The sequence below is a fragment of the Phyllobates terribilis genome, unplaced genomic scaffold (genome assembly GCF_046119375.1).
Source record: "Phyllobates terribilis strain yellow unplaced genomic scaffold, ASM4611937v1 Scaffold_1__5_contigs__length_1240528914, whole genome shotgun sequence".
In the NCBI taxonomy this organism is placed as follows: domain Eukaryota; kingdom Metazoa; phylum Chordata; class Amphibia; order Anura; family Dendrobatidae; genus Phyllobates; species Phyllobates terribilis.
In genome coordinates, this window is record NW_027362761.1 from 870,348,222 (window position 1) to 870,370,340 (window position 22,119).

The following is a 22,119-nucleotide window of genomic DNA, read 5'->3' on the forward strand; positions in this document are numbered from 1 at the left end:
CTCTGACCTCCACGTCTCTTGTGAGGGGCATTTAAAGCGTCTTGTTATACCACTCTGACCTCCACGTCTCTTCTGACTGGCCTTAAAAGCGTCTTGTTATACCACTCTGACCTCCACATCTCTTGTAAAAGGCATTAAAAGCGTCTTGTTATACCACTCTGACCTCCACGTCTCTTGTAAGGGGCATGAAATCGTCTTGTTATACCACTCTGACCTCCACGTCTCTTGTAAGGGGCAATAAAAGTGTCTTGTTATACCACTCTGACCTCCACTTCTCTTGCAAGGGGCATTAAAAGCGTCTCGTTATACCACTCTGACCTCCACGTCTCTTGTAAGGGGCATTAAAAGTGACTTGATATACCACTCTGAACTCCACGTCTCTTGTAAGGGGCATTAAAAGCATCTTGATATACCACTCTGACCTCCACTTCTCTTGTAAGGTGCATTAAAAGCGTCTTGTTATACCACTCTGACCTCCACGTCTCTTGTAAGGGGCATTAAAAGCGTCTTGTTATACCACTCTGACCTCCACATGTCTTGTAAGGGGCATTAAAAGCATCTTGTTATACCACTTTAACCTCCACGTCTCTTGTAAGGGCATTAAAAGCATCTTGTTATACCACTCTGACCTCCACGTCTCTTCTGACGGGCATTCAAAGCGTCTTGTTATACCACTCTGACCTCCACGTCTCTTCTGACGGGCATTAAAAGCGTCTTGTTATACCACTCTGACCTCCACATCTCTTCTGACGGGCATTAAAAGTGTCTTGTTACACCACTCTGACCTCCTCGTCTCTTCTGACGGGCATTCAAAGCGTCTTGTTATACCACTCTGACCTCCACCTCTCTTGTAAGGGGCATTAAAAGCGTCTTGTTATACCAATCTGACCTCCACGTCTCTTGTAAGGGGCATTAAAAGTGTCTTGTTATACCACTCTGACCTCCACGTCTCTTGTAAGGGACATTAAAAGAGTCTTGTCATACCACTCTGACCTCCACGTCTCTTCTGACGGGCATTAAAAGCGTCTTGTTATACCACTCTGACCTCCACATCTCTTGTAAGGGGCATTAAAAGCATCTAGTTATACCACTCTGACCTCCACGTCTCTTGTGAGGGGCATTTAAAGCGTCTTGTTATACCACTCTGACCTCCACGTCTCTTCTGACTGGCCTTAAAAGCGTCTTGTTATACCACTCTGACCTCCACATCTCTTGTAAAAGGCATTAAAAGCGTCTTGTTATACCACTCTGACCTCCACGTCTCTTGTAAGGGGCATGAAATCGTCTTGTTATACCACTCTGACCTTCACGTCTCTTGTAAGGGGCATTAAAAGTGTCTTGTTATACCACTCTGACCTCCACTTCTCTTGCAAGGGGCATTAAAAGCGTCTCGTTATACCACTCTGACCTCCACGTCTCTTGTAAGGGGCATTAAAAGCGACTTGATATACCACTCTGACCTCCACGTCTCTTGTAAGGGGCATTAAAAGCGTCTTGTTATACCACTCTGACCTCCACTTCTCTTGTAAGGGGCATTAGTAGCATCTTGTTATACCACTCTGAGCTCCACGTCTCTTGTAAGGGGCATTAAAAGCGTCTTGTTATACCACTCTGACCTCCACATGTCTTGTAAGGGGCATTAAAAGCATCTTGTTATACCACTCTGACCTCCACGTCTCTTGTAAGGGGCATTAAAAGCATCTGGTTATACCACTCTGACCTCCACGTCTCTTCTGACGGGCATTAAAAGCGTCTTGTTATACCACTCTGACCTCCACGTCTCTTGTAAGGGACATTAAAAGAGTCTTGTTATACCACTCTGACCTCCACGTCTCTTCTGACGGGCAATAAAAGCGTCTTGTTTTACCACTCTGACCTCCACGTCTCTTGTAACGGGCAATAAAAGCGTCTTGTTATACCACTCTGACCTCCACCTCTCTTGTAAGGGGCATTAAAAGCGTCTTGTCATACCAATCTGACCTCCACGTCTCTTGTAAGGGGCATTAAAAGCATCTTGTTATACCACTCTGACCTCCACGTCTCTTGTAAGGGACATTAAAAGAGTCTTGTCATACCACTCTGACCTCCACGTCTCTTCTGACGGGCATTAAAAGCGTCTTGTTATACCACTCTGACCTCCACATCTCTTGTAAGGGGCATTAAAAGCACCTTCTTATACCACTCTGACCTCCACGTCTCTTGTAAGGGGCATTAAAAGCATCTTGTTTTACCACTCTGACCTCCACATCTCTTCTGACGGGCATTAAAAGCGTCTTGTTATACCACTCTGACCTCCACATCTCTTGTAAGGGGCATTGAAAGCGTCTTGTTATACCACTCTGACCTCCACATCTCTTGTAATGGGCTTTAAAAGAGTCTTGTTATACCACTCTGACCTCCACGTCTCTTCTGACGGGCATTAAATGTGTCTTGTTATACCACTCTGACCTCCACATCTCTTGTAAGGGGCATTAAAAGCATCTTGTTATACGACTCTCACCTCCACATCTCTTGTAAGGGGCATTAAAAGCATCTAGTTATACCACTCTGACCTCCACGTCTCTTGTGAGGGGCATTTAAAGCGTCTTGTTATACCACTCTGACCTCCACGTCTCTTCTGACTGGCCTTAAAAGCGTCTTGTTATACCACTCTGACCTCCACATCTCTTGTAAAAGGCATTAAAAGCGTCTTGTTATACCACTCTGACCTCCACGTCTCTTGTAAGGGGCATGAAATCGTCTTGTTATACCACTCTGACCTCCACGTCTCTTGTAAGGGGCATTAAAAGTGTCTTGTTATACCACTCTGACCTCCACTTCTCTTCTGACGGGGCATTAAAAGCGTCTTGTTATACCTCTCTGACCTCAACATCTCTTGTAAGGGGCATTAAAAGCGTCTCGTTATACCACTCTGACCTCCACGTCTCTTGTAAGGGGCATTAAAAGCGACTTGATATACCACTCTGACCTCCACTTCTCTTGTAAGGGGCATTAATAGCATCTTGTTATACCACACTGAGCTCCACGTCTCTTGTAAGGGGCATTAAAAGCGTCTTGTTATACCACTCTGACCTCCACATGTCTTGTAAGGGGCATTAAAAGCATCTTGTTTTACCACTCTGACCTCCACATCTCTTCTGACGGGCATTAAAAGCGTCTTGTTATACCACTCTGACCTCCACATCTCTTGTAAGGGGCATTAAAAGCGTCTTGTTATACCACTCTGACCTCCACATCTCTTGTAATGGGCTTTAAAAGAGTCTTGTTATACCACTCTGACCTCCACGTCTCTTCTGACGGGCATTAAATGTGTCTTGTTATACCACTCTGACCTCCACATCTCTTGTAAGGGGCATTAAAAGCATCTTATTATACGACTCTCACCTCCACATCTCTTGTAAGGGGCATTAAAAGCATCGAGTTATACCACTCTGACCTCCACGTCTCTTGTGAGGGGCATTTAAAGCGTCTTGTTATACCACTCTGACCTCCACGTCTCTTCTGACTGGCCTTAAAAGCGTCTTGTTATACCACTCTGACCTCCACATCTCTTGTAAAAGGCATTAAAAGCGTCTTGTTATACCACTCTGACCTCCACGTCTCTTGTAAGGGGCATGAAATCGTCTTGTTATACCACTCTGACCTCCACGTCTCTTGTAAGGGGCATTAAAAGTGTCTTGTTATACCACTCTGACCTCCACTTCTCTTCTGACGGGGCATTAAAAGCGTCTTGTTATACCTCTCTGACCTCAACATCTCTTGTAAGGGGCATTAAAAGCGTCTCGTTATACCACTCTGACCTCCACGTCTCTTGTAAGGGGCATTAAAAGCGACTTGATATACCACTCTGACCTCCACGTCTCTTGTAAGGGGCATTAAAAGCGTCTTGTTATACCACTCTGACCTCCACTTCTCTTGTAAGGGGCATTAATAGCATCTTGTTATACCACACTGAGCTCCACGTCTCTTGTAAGGGGCATTAAAAGCGTCTTGTTATACCACTCTGACCTCCACATGTCTTGTAAGGGGCATTAAAAGCATCTTGTTATACCACTCTGACCTCCACGTCTCTTGTAAGGGGCATTAAAAGCATCTGGTTATACCACTCTGACCTCCACGTCTCTTGTAAGGGACATTAAAAGAGTCTTGTTATACCACTCTGACCTCCACGTCTCTTCTGACGGGCATTAAAAGCGTCTTGTTATACCACTCTGACCTCCACGTCTCTTGTAAGGGACATTAAAAGAGTCTTGTTATACCACTCTGACCTCCACGTCTCTTCTGACGGGCATTAAAAGCGTCTTGTTATACCACTCTGACCTCCACGTCTCTTGTAACGGGCAATAAAAGCTTCTTGTTATACCACTCTGACCTCCACCTCTCTTGTAAGGGGCATTAAAAGCGTCTTGTTATACCAATCTGACCTCCACGTCTCTTGTAAGGGGCATTAAAAGTGTCTTGTTATACCACTCTGATCTCCACGTCTCTTGTAAGGGACATTAAAAGAGTCTTGTCATACCACTCTGACCTCCACGTCTCTTCTGACGGGCATTAAAAGCGTCTTGTTATACCACTCTGACCTCCACCTCTCTTGTAAGGGGCATTAAAAGCGTCTTGTTATACCAATCTGACCTCCACGTCTCTTGTAAGGGGCATTAAAAGTGTCTTGTTATACCACTCTGACCTCCACGTCTCTTGTAAGGGACATTAAAAGAGTCTTGTCATACCACTCTGACCTCCACGTCTCTTCTGACGGGCATTAAAAGCGTCTTGTTATTCCACTCTGACCTCCACATCTCTTGTAAGGGGCATTAAAAGCACCTTGTTATACCACTCTGACCTCCACGTCTCTTTTAAGGGGCATTTAAAGCATCTTGTTTTACCACTCTGACCTCCACATCTCTTCTGACGGGCATTAAAAGCGTCTTGTTATACCACTCTGACCTCCACATCTCTTGTAAGGGGCATTAAAAGCGTCTTGTTATACCACTCTGACCTCCACGTCTCTTCTGACGGGCATTAAAAGCGTCTTGTTATACCACTCTGACCTCCACATCTCTTGTAAGGGGCTTTAAAAGAGTCTTGTTATACCACTCTGACCTCCACGTCTCTTCTGACGGGCATTAAAAGTGTCTTGTTATACCACTCTGACCTCCACATCTTTGTAAGGGGCATTAAAAGCATCTTGTTATACCACTTTAACCTCCACGTCTCCTGTAAGGGGCATTAAAAACATCTTGTTATACGACTCTGACCTCCACGTCTCTTGTAAAGGGCATTCAAAGCGTCTTGTTATACCACTCTAACCTCCACGTCTCTTCTGACGGGCATTCAAATCATCTTGTTATACCTCTCTGACCTCCACATCTCTTGTAAGGGGCATTAAAAGCATCTAGTTATACCACTCTGACCTCCACGTCTCTTGAGAGGGGCATTTAAAGCGTCTTGTTATACCACTCTGACCTCCACTTCTCTTGTAAGGGGCATTAGTAGCATCTTGTTATACCACTCTGAGCTCCACGTCTCTTGTAAGGGGCATTAAAAGCGACTTGATATACCACTTTGACCTCCACGTCTCTTGTAAGGGGCATTAAAAGCATCTTGTTATACCACTCTGACCTCCACTTCTCTTGTAAGGGGCATTAGTAGCATCTTGTTATACCACTCTGAGCTCCAAGTCTCTTGTAAGGGGCATTAAAAGCGTCTTGTTATACCACTCTGACCTCCACATGTCTTGTAAGGGGCATTAAAAGCATCTTGTTATACCACTCTGACCTCCACGTCTCTTGTAAGGGGCATTAAAAGCATCTGGTTATACCACTCTGACCTCCACGTCTCTTCTGACGGGCATTAAAAGCGTCTTGTTATACCACTCTGACCTCCACGTCTCTTGAAAGGGACATTAAAAGAGTCTTGTTATACCACTCTGACCTCCACGTCTCTTCTGACGGGCAATAAAAGCGTCTTGTTATACCACTCTGACCTCCACGTCTCTTGTACCGGTCAATAAAAGCGTCTTGTTATACCACTCTGACCTCCACCTCTCTTGTAAGGGGCATTAAAAGCGTCTTGTTATACCAATCTGACCTCCACGTCTCTTGTAAGGGGCATTAAAAGCGTCTTGTTATACCACTCTGACTTCCACGTCTCTTGTAAGGGACATTAAAAGAGTCTTGTCATACCACTCTGACCTCCACGTCTCTTGTAAGGGGCATTAAAAGCACCTTGTTATACCACTCTGACCTCCACGTCTCTTGTAAGGGGCATTAAAAGCGTCTTGTTTTACGACTCTGACCTCCACATCTCTTCTGACGGGCATTAAAAGCGTCTTGTTATACCACTCTGACCTCCACATCTCTTGTAAGGGGCATTAAAAGTGTCTTGTTATACCACTCTGACCTCCAAGTCTCTTCTGACGGGCATTAAAAGCGTCTTGTTATACCACTCTGACCTCCACATCTCTTGTAAGGGGCTTTAAAAGAGTCTTGTTAGACCACTCTGACCTCCACGTCTCTTATGACGGGCATTAAAAGTGTCTTGTTATACCACTCTGACCTCCACATCTCTTGTAAGGGGCATTAAAAGCATCTTGTTATACCACTTTAACCTCCACGTCTCCTGTAAGGGGCATTAAAAACATCTTGTTATACGACTCTGACCTCCACATCTCTTGTAAGGGGCATTAAAAGCATCTAGTTATACCACTCTGACCTCCACGTCTCTTGTGAGGGGCATTTAAAGCGTCTTGTTATACCACTCTGACCTCCACGTCTCATCTGACTGGCCTTAAAAGCGTCTTGTTATACCACTCTGACCTCCACATCTCTTGTAAAAGGCATTAAAAGCGTCTTGTTATACCACTCTGACCTCCACGTCTCTTGTAAGGGGCATGAAATCGTCTTATTACACCACTCTGACCTCCACGTCTCTTGTAAGGGGCATTAAAAGTGTCTTGTTATACCACTCTGGCCTCCACTTCTCTTCTGACGGGGCATTAAAAGCGTCTTGTTATACCTCTCTGACCTCAACATCTCTTGTAAGGGGCATTAAAAGCGTCTCGTTATACCACTCTGACCTCCACGTCTCTTGTAAGGGGCATTAAAAGCGACTTGATATACCACTCTGACCTCCACGTCTCTTGTAAGGGGCATTAAAACGACTTGATATACCACTCTGACCTCCACGTCTCTTGTAAGGGGCATTAAAAGCGTCTTGTTATACCACTCTGACCTCCACTTCTCTTGTAAGTGGCATTAGTAGCATCATGTTATACCACTCTGAGCTCCACGTCTCTTGTAAGGGGCATTAAAAGCGTCTTGTTATACCACTCTGACCTCCACATGTCTTGTAAGGGGCATTAAAAGCATCTTGTTATACCACTCTGACCTCCACGTCTCTTGTAAGGGGCATTAAAAGCATCTGGTTATACCACTCTGACCTCCACGTCTCTTCTGACGGTCATTAAAAGCGTCTTGTTATACCACTCTGACCTCCACATGTCTTGTAAGGGGCATTAAAAGCATCTTGTTTTACCACTCTGACCTCCACATCTCTTCTGACGGGCATTAAAAGCGTCTTGTTATACCACTCTGACCTCCACATCTCTTGTAAGGGGCATTAAAAGCGTCTTGTTATACCACTCTGACCTCCACATCTCTTGTAATGGGCTTTAAAAGAGTCTTGTTATACCACTCTGACCTCCACGTCTCTTCTGACGGGCATTAAATGTGTCTTGTTATACCACTCTGACCTCCACATCTCTTGTAAGGGGCATTAAAAGCATCTTATTATACGACTCTCACCTCCACATCTCTTGTAAGGGGCATTAAAAGCATCGAGTTATACCACTCTGACCTCCACGTCTCTTGTGAGGGGCATTTAAAGCGTCTTGTTATACCACTCTGACCTCCACGTCTCTTCTGACTGGCCTTAAAAGCGTCTTGTTATACCACTCTGACCTCCACATCTCTTGTAAAAGGCATTAAAAGCGTCTTGTTATACCACTCTGACCTCCACGTCTCTTGTAAGGGGCATGAAATCGTCTTGTTATACCACTCTGACCTCCACGTCTCTTGTAAGGGGCATTAAAAGTGTCTTGTTATACCACTCTGACCTCCACTTCTCTTCTGACGGGGCATTAAAAGCGTCTTGTTATACCTCTCTGACCTCAACATCTCTTGTAAGGGGCATTAAAAGCGTCTCGTTATACCACTCTGACCTCCACGTCTCTTGTAAGGGGCATTAAAAGCGACTTGATATACCACTCTGACCTCCACGTCTCTTGTAAGGGGCATTAAAAGCGTCTTGTTATACCACTCTGACCTCCACTTCTCTTGTAAGGGGCATTAATAGCATCTTGTTATACCACACTGAGCTCCACGTCTCTTGTAAGGGGCATTAAAAGCGTCTTGTTATACCACTCTGACCTCCACATGTCTTGTAAGGGGCATTAAAAGCATCTTGTTATACCACTCTGACCTCCACGTCTCTTGTAAGGGGCATTAAAAGCATCTGGTTATACCACTCTGACCTCCACGTCTCTTGTAAGGGACATTAAAAGAGTCTTGTTATACCACTCTGACCTCCACGTCTCTTCTGACGGGCATTAAAAGCGTCTTGTTATACCACTCTGACCTCCACGTCTCTTGTAAGGGACATTAAAAGAGTCTTGTTATACCACTCTGACCTCCACGTCTCTTCTGACGGGCATTAAAAGCGTCTTGTTATACCACTCTGACCTCCACGTCTCTTGTAACGGGCAATAAAAGCTTCTTGTTATACCACTCTGACCTCCACCTCTCTTGTAAGGGGCATTAAAAGCGTCTTGTTATACCAATCTGACCTCCACGTCTCTTGTAAGGGGCATTAAAAGTGTCTTGTTATACCACTCTGATCTCCACGTCTCTTGTAAGGGACATTAAAAGAGTCTTGTCATACCACTCTGACCTCCACGTCTCTTCTGACGGGCATTAAAAGCGTCTTGTTATACCACTCTGACCTCCACCTCTCTTGTAAGGGGCATTAAAAGCGTCTTGTTATACCAATCTGACCTCCACGTCTCTTGTAAGGGGCATTAAAAGTGTCTTGTTATACCACTCTGACCTCCACGTCTCTTGTAAGGGACATTAAAAGAGTCTTGTCATACCACTCTGACCTCCACGTCTCTTCTGACGGGCATTAAAAGCGTCTTGTTATTCCACTCTGACCTCCACATCTCTTGTAAGGGGCATTAAAAGCACCTTGTTATACCACTCTGACCTCCACGTCTCTTTTAAGGGGCATTTAAAGCATCTTGTTTTACCACTCTGACCTCCACATCTCTTCTGACGGGCATTAAAAGCGTCTTGTTATACCACTCTGACCTCCACATCTCTTGTAAGGGGCATTAAAAGCGTCTTGTTATACCACTCTGACCTCCACGTCTCTTCTGACGGGCATTAAAAGCGTCTTGTTATACCACTCTGACCTCCACATCTCTTGTAAGGGGCTTTAAAAGAGTCTTGTTATACCACTCTGACCTCCACGTCTCTTCTGACGGGCATTAAAAGTGTCTTGTTATACCACTCTGACCTCCACATCTTTGTAAGGGGCATTAAAAGCATCTTGTTATACCACTTTAACCTCCACGTCTCCTGTAAGGGGCATTAAAAACATCTTGTTATACGACTCTGACCTCCACGTCTCTTGTAAAGGGCATTCAAAGCGTCTTGTTATACCACTCTAACCTCCACGTCTCTTCTGACGGGCATTCAAATCATCTTGTTATACCTCTCTGACCTCCACATCTCTTGTAAGGGGCATTAAAAGCATCTAGTTATACCACTCTGACCTCCACGTCTCTTGAGAGGGGCATTTAAAGCGTCTTGTTATACCACTCTGACCTCCACTTCTCTTGTAAGGGGCATTAGTAGCATCTTGTTATACCACTCTGAGCTCCACGTCTCTTGTAAGGGGCATTAAAAGCGACTTGATATACCACTTTGACCTCCACGTCTCTTGTAAGGGGCATTAAAAGCATCTTGTTATACCACTCTGACCTCCACTTCTCTTGTAAGGGGCATTAGTAGCATCTTGTTATACCACTCTGAGCTCCAAGTCTCTTGTAAGGGGCATTAAAAGCGTCTTGTTATACCACTCTGACCTCCACATGTCTTGTAAGGGGCATTAAAAGCATCTTGTTATACCACTCTGACCTCCACGTCTCTTGTAAGGGGCATTAAAAGCATCTGGTTATACCACTCTGACCTCCACGTCTCTTCTGACGGGCATTAAAAGCGTCTTGTTATACCACTCTGACCTCCACGTCTCTTGAAAGGGACATTAAAAGAGTCTTGTTATACCACTCTGACCTCCACGTCTCTTCTGACGGGCAATAAAAGCGTCTTGTTATACCACTCTGACCTCCACGTCTCTTGTACCGGTCAATAAAAGCGTCTTGTTATACCACTCTGACCTCCACCTCTCTTGTAAGGGGCATTAAAAGCGTCTTGTTATACCAATCTGACCTCCACGTCTCTTGTAAGGGGCATTAAAAGCGTCTTGTTATACCACTCTGACTTCCACGTCTCTTGTAAGGGACATTAAAAGAGTCTTGTCATACCACTCTGACCTCCACGTCTCTTGTAAGGGGCATTAAAAGCACCTTGTTATACCACTCTGACCTCCACGTCTCTTGTAAGGGGCATTAAAAGCGTCTTGTTTTACGACTCTGACCTCCACATCTCTTCTGACGGGCATTAAAAGCGTCTTGTTATACCACTCTGACCTCCACATCTCTTGTAAGGGGCATTAAAAGTGTCTTGTTATACCACTCTGACCTCCAAGTCTCTTCTGACGGGCATTAAAAGCGTCTTGTTATACCACTCTGACCTCCACATCTCTTGTAAGGGGCTTTAAAAGAGTCTTGTTAGACCACTCTGACCTCCACGTCTCTTATGACGGGCATTAAAAGTGTCTTGTTATACCACTCTGACCTCCACATCTCTTGTAAGGGGCATTAAAAGCATCTTGTTATACCACTTTAACCTCCACGTCTCCTGTAAGGGGCATTAAAAACATCTTGTTATACGACTCTGACCTCCACATCTCTTGTAAGGGGCATTAAAAGCATCTAGTTATACCACTCTGACCTCCACGTCTCTTGTGAGGGGCATTTAAAGCGTCTTGTTATACCACTCTGACCTCCACGTCTCATCTGACTGGCCTTAAAAGCGTCTTGTTATACCACTCTGACCTCCACATCTCTTGTAAAAGGCATTAAAAGCGTCTTGTTATACCACTCTGACCTCCACGTCTCTTGTAAGGGGCATGAAATCGTCTTATTACACCACTCTGACCTCCACGTCTCTTGTAAGGGGCATTAAAAGTGTCTTGTTATACCACTCTGGCCTCCACTTCTCTTCTGACGGGGCATTAAAAGCGTCTTGTTATACCTCTCTGACCTCAACATCTCTTGTAAGGGGCATTAAAAGCGTCTCGTTATACCACTCTGACCTCCACGTCTCTTGTAAGGGGCATTAAAAGCGACTTGATATACCACTCTGACCTCCACGTCTCTTGTAAGGGGCATTAAAACGACTTGATATACCACTCTGACCTCCACGTCTCTTGTAAGGGGCATTAAAAGCGTCTTGTTATACCACTCTGACCTCCACTTCTCTTGTAAGTGGCATTAGTAGCATCATGTTATACCACTCTGAGCTCCACGTCTCTTGTAAGGGGCATTAAAAGCGTCTTGTTATACCACTCTGACCTCCACGTCTCTTGTAAGGGGCATTAAAAGCGTCTTGTTATACCACTCTGACCTCCACTTCTCTTGTAAGGGGCATTAGTAGCATCTTGTTATACCACTCTGAGCTCCACGTCTCTTGTAAGGGGCATTAAAAGCATCTTGTTATACCACTCTGACCTCCACATGTCTTGTAAGGGGCATTAAAAGCATCTTGTTATACCACTCTGACCTCCACGTCTCTTGTAAGGGGCATTAAAAGCATCTTGTTATACCACTCTGACCTCCACGTCTCTTCTGACGGGCATTAAAAGCGTCTTGTTATACCACTCTGACCTCCACATCTCTTGTAAGGGGCTTTAAAAGAGTCTTGTTATACCACTCTGTGTTAGAACTTTGCTGTTAGGTTTTTTTTCCTTTGCTGGTCACATGACCTTGTTGGCCTATTTAATCCTGCTCCGCCCTTCTGGCTTTGCTGGACTTCATTGTATATCTACTTTCTAGCTAGCCTGTGCTCTGTATCTAGCTCTGTTAGTTTGCTTGGTCTACGGACCTCTATGTTCTATCTATTTTGTTTGTTCGTCTGTCTGCTACTATTTCTGTTAGGAGGTGTCCCATATTCCTCCCAGTCCTTAGTACTTGTAGGGATTCCCTCCCCACATCTATAGGTCTCCGTACAGACTAGATTAGGACTTTAGCAGGTCTGATCGCAGGATCAGGTTCCCTGTTACATCGTAGGGATTCAGCTGAGTCCTATAGTAGGGACAGATCTCCTCTCTTTCCTTAGCTTTGGTAGCAGAACATAACACTCTGACCTCCACGTCTCTTCTGACGGGCATTAAAAGTGTCTTGTTATACCACTCTGACCTCCACATCTCTTGTAAGGGGCATTAAAAGCATCTTGTTATACCACTTTAATCTCCACGTCTCCTGTAAGGGGCATTAAAAACATCTTGTTATACGACTCTGACCTCCACGTCTCTTGTAAAGGGCATTCAAAGCTTCTTGTTATACCACTCTAACCTCCACGTCTCTTCTGACGGGCATTCATAGCATCTTGTTATACCTCTCTGACCTCCACATCTCTTGTAAGGGGTATTAAAAGCATCGAGTTATACCACTCTGACCTCCACGTCTCTTGAGAGGGGCATTTAAAGCGTCTTGTTATACCACTCTGAGCTCCACGTCTCTTCTGACGGGCCTTAAAAGCGTCTTGTTATACCACTCTGACCTCCACATCTCTTGTAAAGGGCATTAAAAGCATGTTGTTATACCATTCTGACCTACACATCTCTTCTGACGGGCATTAAAAGCGTCTTGTTATACCACTCTGACCTCCACATCTCTTGTAAGGGGCATTAAAAGCGTCTTGTTATACCACTCTGACCTCCACGTCTCTTCTGACGGGCATTAAAAGTGGCTTGTTATACCACTCTGACCTCCACATCTCTTGTAAGGGGCATTAAAAGCGTCTTGTTATACCACTCTGACCTCCACGTCTCTTGTAAGCGGCATGAAATCGTCTTGTTATACCACTCTGACCTCCACTTCTCTTGTAAGGGGCATTAGTAGCATCTTGTTATACCACTCTGAGCTCCACGTCTCTTGTAAGGGGCATTAAAAGCATCTTGTTATACCACTCTGACCTCCACATGTCTTGTAAGGGGTATTAAAACATCTTGTTATACCACTCTGACCTCCACGTCTCTTGTAAGGGGCATTAAAAGCATCTGGTTATACCACTCTGACCTCCACGTCTCTTCTGACGGGCATTAAAAGCGTCTTGTTATACCACTCTGACCTCCACGTCTCTTGTAAGGGACATTAAAAGAGTCTTGTTATACCACTCTGACCTCCACGTCTCTACTGACGGGCAATAAAAGCGTCTTGTTATACCACTCTGACCTCCACGTCTCTTGTAACGGGCAATAAAAGCGTCTTGTTATACCACTCTGACCTCCACCTCTCTTGTAAGGGGCATTAAAAGCGTCTTGTTATACCAATCTGACCTCCACGTCTCTTGTAAGGGGCATTAAAAGCATCTTGTTATACCACTCTGACCTCCATGTCTCTTGTAAGGGACATTAAAAGAGTCTTGTCATACCACTCTGACCTCCACGTCTCTTCTGACGGGCATTAAAAGCGTCTTGTTATACCACTCTGACCTCCACATCTCTTGTAAGGGGCATTAAAAGCACCTTGTTATACCACTCTGACCTCCAAGTCTCTTGTAAGGGGCATTAAAAGCATCTTGTTTTACGACTCTGACCTCCACATCTCTTCTGACGGGCATTAAAAGCATCTTGTTATACCACTCTGACCTCCACATCTCTTGTAAGGGGCATTAAAAGCGTCTTGTTATACCACTCTGACCTCCACGTCTCTTCTGACGGGCATTAAAAGCGTCTTGTTATACCACTCTGACCTCCACGTCTCTTGTAAGGGGCTTTAAAAGAGTCTTGTTATACCACTCTGACCTCCACTTCTCTTGTAAGGGACATTAGTAGCATCTTGTTATACCACTCTGAGCTCCACGTCTCTTGTAAGGGGCATTAAAAGCGTCTTGTTATACCACTCTGACCTCCACATGTCTTGTAAGGGGCATTAAAAGCATCTTGTTATACCACTCTGACCTCCACGTCTCTTGTAAGGGGCATTAAAAGCATCTTGTTTTACGACTCTGACCTTCACATCTCTTCTGACGGGCATTAAAAGCATCTTGTTATACCACTCTGACCTCCACATCTCTTGTAAGGGGCATTAAAAGCGTCTTGTTATACCACTCTGACCTCCACGTCTCTTCTGACGGGCATTAAAAGCGTCTTGTTATACCACTCTGACCTCCACGTCTCTTGTAAGTGGCTTTAAAAGAGTCTTGTTATACCACTCTGACCTCCACGTCTCTTCTGACGGGCATTAAAAGTGTCTTGTTATACCACTCTGACCTCCACATCTCTTGTAAGGGGCATTAAAAGCATCTTGTTATACCACTTTAACCTCCACGTCTCCTGTAAGGGGCATTAAAAACATCTTGTTATACGACTCTGACCTCCACATCTCTTGTAAGGGGCATTAAAAGCATCTAGTTATACCACTCTGACCTCCATGTCTCCTGTGAGGGGCATTTAAAGCGTCTTGTTATACCACTCTGACCTCCACGTCTCTTCTGACTGGCCTTAAAAGCGTCTTGTTATACCACTCTGACCTCCACATCTCTTGTAAAAGGCATGAAAAGCGTCTCGTTATACCACTCTGACCTCCACGTCTCTTGTAAGGGGCATGAAATCGTCTTGTTATACCACTCTGACCTCCACGTCTCTTGTAAGGGGCATTAAAAGTGTCTTGTTATACCACTCTGACCTCCACGTCTCTTGTAAGGGGCATTAAAAGCATCTGGTTATACCACTCTGACCTCCACGTCTCTTCTGACGGGCATTAAAAGCGTCTTGTTATACCACTCTGACCTCCACGTCTCTTGTAAGGGGCATTAAAAGCGACTTGATATACCACTCTGACCTCCACGTCTCTTGTAAGGGGCATTAAAAGCGTCTTGTTATACCACTCTGACCTCCACTTCTCTTGTAAGGGACATTAGTAGCATCTTGTTATACCACTCTGAGCTCCACGTCTCTTGTAAGGGGCATTAAAAGCGTCTTGTTATACCACTCTGACCTCCACATGTCTTGTAAGGGGCATTAAAAGCATCTTGTTATACCACTCTGACCTCCACGTCTCTTGTAAGGGGCATTAAAAGCATCTTGTTATACCATTCTGACCTCCACGTCTCTTCTGACGGGCATTAAAAGCGTCTTGTTATACCACTCTGACCTCCACATCTCTTGTAAGGGGCTTTAAAAGAGTCTTGTTATACCACTCTGACCTCCACGTCTCTTCTGACGGGCATTAAAAGTGTCTTGTTATACCACTCTGACCTCCACATCTCTTGTAAGGGGCATTAAAAGCATCTTGTTTTACCACTTTAACCTCCACGTCTCCTGTAAGGGGCATTAAAAACATCTTGTTATACCACTCTGACCTCCACGTCTCTTGTAAAGGGCATTCAAAGCGTCTTGTTATACCACTCTAACCTCCACGTCTCTTCTGACGGGCATTCAAAGCATCTTGTTATACCTCTCTGACCTCCACATCTCTTGTAAGGGGCATTAAAAGCATCTAGTTATACCACACTGACCTCCACGTCTCTTGAGAGGGGCATTTAAAGCGTCTTGTTATACCACTCTGACCTCCACGTCTCTTGTAAGGGGCTTTAAAAGAGTCTGGTTATGCCACTCTGACCTCCAAGTCTCTTCTGACGGGCATTAAAAGTGTCTTGTTATACCACTCTGAACTCCACATCTCTTGTAAGGGGCATTAAAAGCATCTTGTTATACCACTTTAACCTCCACGTCTCCTGTAAGGGGCATTAAAAACATCTTGTTATACGACTCTGACCTCCACATCTCTTGTAAGGGGCATTAAAAGCATCTAGTTATACCACTCTGACCTCCATGTCTCCTGTGAGGGGCATTTAAAGCGTCTTGTTATACCACTCTGACCTCCACATCTCTTGTAAAAGGCATTAAAAGCGTCTTGTTATACCACTCTGACCTCCACGTCTCTTGTAAGGGGCATGAAATCGTCTTGTTATACCACTCTGACCTCCACGTCTCTTGTAAGGGGCATTAAAAGCATCTGGTTATACCAATCTGACCTCCACGTCTCTTCTGACGGGCATTAAAAGCGTCTTGTTATACCACTCTGACCTCCACGTCTCTTGTAAGGGGCATTAAAAGCGACTTGATATACCACTCTGACCTCCACGTCTCTTGTAAGGGGCATTAAAAGCGTCTTGTTATACCACTCTGACCTCCACTTCTCTTGTAAGGGACATTAGTAGCATCTTGTTATACCACTCTGAGCTCCACGTCTCTTGTAAGGGGCATTAAAAGCGTCTTGTTATACCACTCTGACCTCCACATGTCTTGTAAGGGGCATTAAAGGCATCTTGTTATACCACTCTGACCTCCACGTCTCTTGTAAGGGGCATTAAAAGCATCTTGTTATACCATTCTGACCTCCACGTCTCTTCTGACGGGCATTAAAAGCGTCTTGTTATACCACTCTGACCTCCACATCTCTTGTAAGGGGCTTTAAAAGAGTCTTGTTATACCACTCTGACCTCCACGTCTCTTCTGACGGGCATTAAAAGTGTCTTGTTATACCACTCTGACCTCCACGTCTCTTGTAAGGGGCATTAAAAGCATCTTGTTATACCACTTTAACCTCCACGTCTCCTGTAAGGGGCATTAAAAACATCTTGTTATACCACTCTGACCTCCACGTCTCTTGTAAAGGGCATTCAAAGCGTCTTGTTATACCACTCTAACCTCCACGTCTCTTCTGACGGGCATTCAAAGCATCTTGTTATACCTCTCTGACCTCCACATCTCTTGTAAGGGGCATTAAAAGCATCTAGTTATACCACTCTGACCTCCACGTCTCTTGAGAGGGGCATTTAAAGCGTCTTGTTATACCACTCTGAGCTCCACGTCTCTTCTGACGGGCCTTAAAAGCGTCTTGTTATACAACTCTGACCTCCACATCTCTTGTAAAGGTCATTAAAAGCATCTTGTTATACCACTCTGACCTCCACATCTCTTGTAAGGGGCATTAAAAGCGTCTTGTTATACCACTCTGACCTCCACGTCTCTTCTGACGGGCATTAAAAGTAGCTTGTTATACCACTCTGACCTCCACATCTCTTGTAAGGGGCATTAAAAGCGTCTTGTTATACCACTCTGACCTCCACGTCTCTTGTAAGCGGCATGAAATCGTGTTGTTATACCACTCTGACCTCCACGTCTCTTGTAAGGGGCATGAAATCGTCTTGTTATACCACTCTGACCTCCACGTCTCTTGTAAGGGGCATTAAAAGTGTCTTGTTATACCACTCTGACCTCCACGTCTCTTGTAAGGGGCATTAAAAGCATCTGGTTATACCAATCTGACCTCCACGTCTCTTCTGACGGGCATTAAAAGCGTCTTGTTATACCACTCTGACCTCCACGTCTCTTGTAAGGGGCATTAAAAGCGACTTGATATACCACTCTGACCTCCACGTCTCTTGTAAGGGGCATTAAAAGCGTCTTGTTATACCACTCTGACCTCCACTTCTCTTGTAAGGGACATTAGTAGCATCTTGTTATACCACTCTGAGCTCCACGTCTCTTGTAAGGGGCATTAAAAGCGTCTTGTTATACCACTCTGACCTCCACATGTCTTGTAAGGGGCATTAAAGGCATCTTGTTATACCACTCTGACCTCCACGTCTCTTGTAAGGGGCATTAAAAGCATCTTGTTATACCATTCTGACCTCCACGTCTCTTCTGACGGGCATTAAAAGCGTCTTGTTATACCACTCTGACCTCCACATCTCTTGTAAGGGGCTTTAAAAGAGTCTTGTTATACCACTCTGACCTCCACGTCTCTTCTGACGGGCATTAAAAGTGTCTTGTTATACCACTCTGACCTCCACGTCTCTTGTAAGGGGCATTAAAAGCATCTTGTTATACAACTTTAACCTCCACGTCTCCTGTAAGGGGCATTAAAAACATCTTGTTATACCACTCTGACCTCCACGTCTCTTGTAAAGGGCATTCAAAGCGTCTTGTTATACCACTCTAACCTCCACGTCTCTTCTGACGGGCATTCAAAGCATCTTGTTATACCTCTCTGACCTCCACATCTCTTGTAAGGGGCATTAAAAGCATCTAGTTATACCACTCTGACCTCCACGTCTCTTGAGAGGGGCATTTAAAGCGTCTTGTTATACCACTCTGAGCTCCACGTCTCTTCTGACGGGCCTTAAAAGCGTCTTGTTATACAACTCTGACCTCCACATCTCTTGTAAAGGTCATTAAAAGCATCTTGTTATACCACTCTGACCTCCACATCTCTTGTAAGGGGCATTAAAAGCGTCTTGTTATACCACTCTGACCTCCACGTCTCTTCTGACGGGCATTAAAAGTAGCTTGTTATACCACTCTGACCTCCACATCTCTTGTAAGGGGCATTAAAAGCGTCTTGTTATACCACTCTGACCTCCACGTCTCTTGTAAGCGGCATGAAATCGTCTTGTTATACCACTCTGACCTCCACGTCTCTTGTAAGGGGCATTAAAAGTGTCTTCTTATACCACTCTGACCTCCACTTCTCTTGTAAGGGGCATTAAAAGCGTCTCGTTATACCACTCTGACCTCCACGTCTCTTGTAAGGGGCATTAAAAGTGACTTGATATACCACTCTGACCTCCACGTCTCTTGTAAGGGGCATTAAAAGCGTCTTGTTATACCACTCTGACCTCCACTTCTCTTGTAAGGGGCATTAGTAGCATCTTGTTATACCACTCTGAGCTCCACGTCTCTTGTAAGGGGCATTAAAAGCGTCTTGTTATACCACTCTGACCTCCACGTCTCTTGTAAGGGGCATTAAAAGCATCTGGTTATACCACTCTGACCTCCACGTCTCTTCTGACGGGCATTAAAAGCGTCTTGTTATACCACTCTGACCTCCACGTCCCTTGTAAGGGACAATAAAAGAGTCTTGTTATACCACTCTGACCTCCACGTCTCTTCTGACGGGCAATAAAAGCCTCTTGTTATACCACTCTGACCTCCACGTCTCTTGTAACGGGCAATAAAAGCATCTTGTTATACCACTCTGACCTCCACCTCTCTTGTAAGGGGCATTAAAAGCGTCTTGTTATACCAATCTGACCTCCACGTCTCTTGTAAGGGGCATTAAAAGCGTCTTGTTATACCACTCTGACCTCCACGTCTCTTGTAAGGGACATTAAAATAGTCTTGTCATACCACTCTGACCTCCACGTCTCTTCTGACGGGCATTAAAAGCGTCTTGTTATACCACTTTGACCTCCACATCTCTTGTAAGGGGCATTAAAAGCACCTTGTTATACCACTCTGACCTCCACGTCTCTTGTAAGGGGCATTAAAAGCATCTTGTTTTACGACTCTGACCTCCACATCTCTTCTGGCGGGCATTAAAAGCGTCTTGTTATACCACTCTGACCTCCACATCTCTTGTAAGGGGCATTAAAGCATCTTGTTATACCACTCTGACCTCCACGTCTCTTCTGACGGGCATTAAAAGCGTCTTGTTATACCACTCTGACCTCCACGTCTCTTGTAAGGGGCTTTAAAAGAGTTGTTATACCACTCTGACCTCCACGTCTCTTCTGACGGGCATTAAAAGTGTCTTGTTATATCACTCTGACCTCCACATCTCTTGTAAGGGGCATTAAAAGCATCTTGTTATACCACTTTAACCTCCACGTCTCCTGTAAGGGGCATTAAAAACATGTTGTTATATGACTCTGACCTCCACATCTCTTGTAAGGGTCATTAAAAGCATCTAGTTATACCACTCTGACCTCCATGTCTCTTGTGAGGGGCATTTAAAGCGTCTTGTTATACCACTCTGACCTCCACGTCTCTTCTGACTGGTATTAAAAGCATCTTGTTATACCACTCTGACCTCCACATCTCTTGTAAAAGGCATTAAAAGCGTCTTGTTATACCACTCTGACCTCCACGTCTCTTGTAAGGGGCATGAAATCGTCTTGTTATACCACTCTGACCTCCACGTCTCTTGTAAGGGGCATTAAAAGTGTCTTGTTATACCACTCTGACCTCCACTTCTCTTCTGACGGGACATTAAAAGCGTCTTGTTATACCACTCTGACCTCCACGTCTCTTGTAACGGGCAATAAAAGCATCTTGTTATACCAATCTGACCTCCACGTCTCTTGTAAGGGGCATTAAAAGCGTCTTGTTATACCACTCTGACCTCCACGTCTCTTGTAAGGGACATTAAAAGAGTCTTGTCATACCACTCTGACCTCCACGTCTCTTCTGACGGGTATTAAAAGCGTCTTGTTATACCACTCTGACCTCCACATCTCTTGTAAGGGGCATTAAAAGCACCTTGTTATACCACTCTGACCTCCACGTCTCTTGTAAGGGGCATGAAATCGTCTTGTTATACCACTCTGACCTCCACGTCTCTTGTAAGGGGCATTAAAAGTGTCTTGTTATACCACTCTGACCTCCACTTCTCTTCTGACGGGGCATTAAAAGCGGCTTGTTATACCTCTCTGACCTCAACATCTCTTGTAAGGGGCATTAAAAGCGTCTCGTTATACCACTCTGACCTCCACGTCTCTTGTAAGGGGCATTAAAAGCGACTTAATATACCACTCTGACCTCCACGTCTCTTGTAAGGGGCATTAAAAGCGTCTTGTTATACCACTCTGACCTCCACTTCTCTTGTAAGGGGCATTAGTAGCATCTTGTTATACCTCTCTGAGCTCCACGTCTCTTGTAAGGGGCATTAAAAGCGTCTTGTTATAAAACTCTGACCTCCACATGTCTTGTAAGGGGCATTAAAAGCATCTTGTTATACCACTCTGACCTCCACGTCTCTTGTAAGGGGCATTAAAAGCATCTGGTTATACCACTCTGACCTCCACGTCTCTTCTGACGGGCATTAAAAGCGTCTTGTTATACCACTTTGACCTCCACGTCTCTTGTAAGGGACATTAAAAGAGTCTTGTTATACCACTCTGACCTCCACGTCTCTTCTGACGGGCATTAAAAGCGTCTTGTTATACCACTCTGACCTCCACGTCTCTTGTAACGGGCAATAAAAGCGTCTTGTTATACAACTCTGACCTCCACCTCTCTTGTAAGGGGCATTAAAAGCGTCTTGTTATACCAATCTGACCTCCACGTCTCTTGTAAGGGGCATTAAAAGCGTCTTGTTATACCACTCTGACCTCCACGTCTCTTGTGAGGGGCATTTAAAGCGTCTTGTAATACCACTCTGACCTCCACGTCTCTTCTGACTGGCCTTAAAAGCGTCTTGTTATACCACTCTGACCTCCACATCTCTTGTAAAATGCATTAAAAGCGTCTTGTTATACCACTCTGACCTCCACGTCTCTTGTAAGGGGCATGAAATCGTCTTGTTATACCACTCTGACCTCCACGTCTCTTGTAAGGGGCATTAAAAGTGTCTTGTTATAACACTCTGACCTCCACTTCTCTTCTGACGGGGCATTAAAAGCGTCTTGTTATACCTCTCTGACCTCAACATCTCTTGTAAGGGGCATTAAAAGCGTCTCGTTATACCACTCCGACCTCCACGTCTCTTGTAAGGGGCATTAAAAGCGACTTGATATACCACTCTGACCTCCACGTCTCTTGTAAGGGGCATTAAAAGCGTCTTGTTATACCACTCTGACCTCCACTTCTCTTGTAAGGGGCATTAGTAGCATCTTGTTATACCACTCTGAGCTCCACGTCTCTTGTAAG